At 41.7% G+C, this 1365-nt stretch overlaps 1 non-coding gene across 1 annotated transcript; it reads right to left on the reverse strand.

The window, feature by feature from the left end:
* Nucleotides 1-272: 272 nt before the first annotated feature.
* LOC142523506 (small nucleolar RNA R71) lies at nucleotides 273-378 on the reverse strand. The gene has a single exon (XR_012814696.1). It is a non-coding gene; the product is annotated as a small nucleolar RNA R71 (small nucleolar RNA).
* Between the last annotated feature and the right edge of the window lie 987 nt (nucleotides 379-1365).

Below are 1365 nucleotides of genomic sequence, written 5' to 3' on the forward strand. Positions count from 1 at the left end.
AGCTATAATTCAAATGATTCAGAATACAGTCCAGTTTGGAGGATCTGCGGTAGATGACCCAAACATGCACATCGCAGATTTTCTTGAAATTTGCGATACTTTTAAATTTAATGGAGTTTGTGATAATGTTGTTAGGTTGCGTTTATTTCTTTTCTCCTTACGTGACAAAGCTAAAGCATGGTTAAATTGTTTGCCTGTAGGTTCGATCACCACATGGGAGGACATGGCGAAGGCATGTCTCATTAAATACTTTCCTCCATCTAAGAACATGAAGTTGCGGGCAGATATCACCACATTTGCTCAATTCGAGCAAGAATCTTTATACGAGGCATGGGAGCGTTTCAAAGATCTATTGCAAAGATGCCCTCATCAAGAACTGCCACTTGGGTTAGTCGTTCAAACCTTTTATTATGGCTTACTCACTCCTAATAGTACTATGATAGATGTTGCTGCTTGTGGGAACCTATTGAGAAAACTGCCGGGGAAGGATATGAGTTATTGGAGGAGATGGCTGCTAGAAGCTATCATCATCAATCTGAAAGGAACAACCAGCGAAGAAGTGCTGGAGTTCACCAGGTAACTGACCTTTCTGCTATTACCGCGCAACTTGATGTCTTGAAGAGGAAATTGGACGGCTTGAATATGGGTGGCACGGCTATGCGTCTTCAAGAATATTCTATGATAAGTGTGGAGGTGGACACTTTGTGAAGGGCTGTCAAGATAGCAATCCCTTCTATGTGCAGGAAGAGGCACCAGTGAATCAAGTGGGAGTCCAAAACCGTCCAAGGAATGATCCGTATTCGAACACAAATAATCCTGGATGGAGGCAACATCCCAACTTCTCATGGGGTGGTAAAAACAGTGAGAATCGACCACAGGGAGAACAACCATATGGGAAACAACCGATGTACAGATCTGACCCTCCTAAAGAAGAAAAGTCCAATTTGGAGCAAATGATGTCCAAGTTCATCTCAGCCACCGAGACTAGACTCCAAAACCAAGATGCATCGATAAAGGGGCTAGAGAATCAAATTGGACTGTTAGCAAAGATGATAGCAAGTAGAGAGCCAGGCACCTTGCCAAGTAACACAGAAACCAATCCAAAAGAGCAAGTGAAGGCTATTGAGTTGAAGAGTGGGAAAATTTTAGAATCTAGAGAAAAGGAAAAAATTCAAGTACCGGATGAACAGACCGAGACATCCAAAGGTAAGTCTTCTAACTCTACACCAGCACCCACTGCACAATAAAAAATTATTATACCTCCTCCTTTCCCTGCAGCATTGAAAAAAGCAAAACTTGATGCGCAAATCGTTAAGTTTCTTCAGGTGTTTAAAAAATTTCATATTAATATTTCTTTTGCCGATG

Source organism: Primulina tabacum, chromosome 13, assembly GCF_025594145.1.
Source record: "Primulina tabacum isolate GXHZ01 chromosome 13, ASM2559414v2, whole genome shotgun sequence".
In the NCBI taxonomy this organism is placed as follows: Eukaryota; Viridiplantae; Streptophyta; class Magnoliopsida; order Lamiales; family Gesneriaceae; genus Primulina; species Primulina tabacum.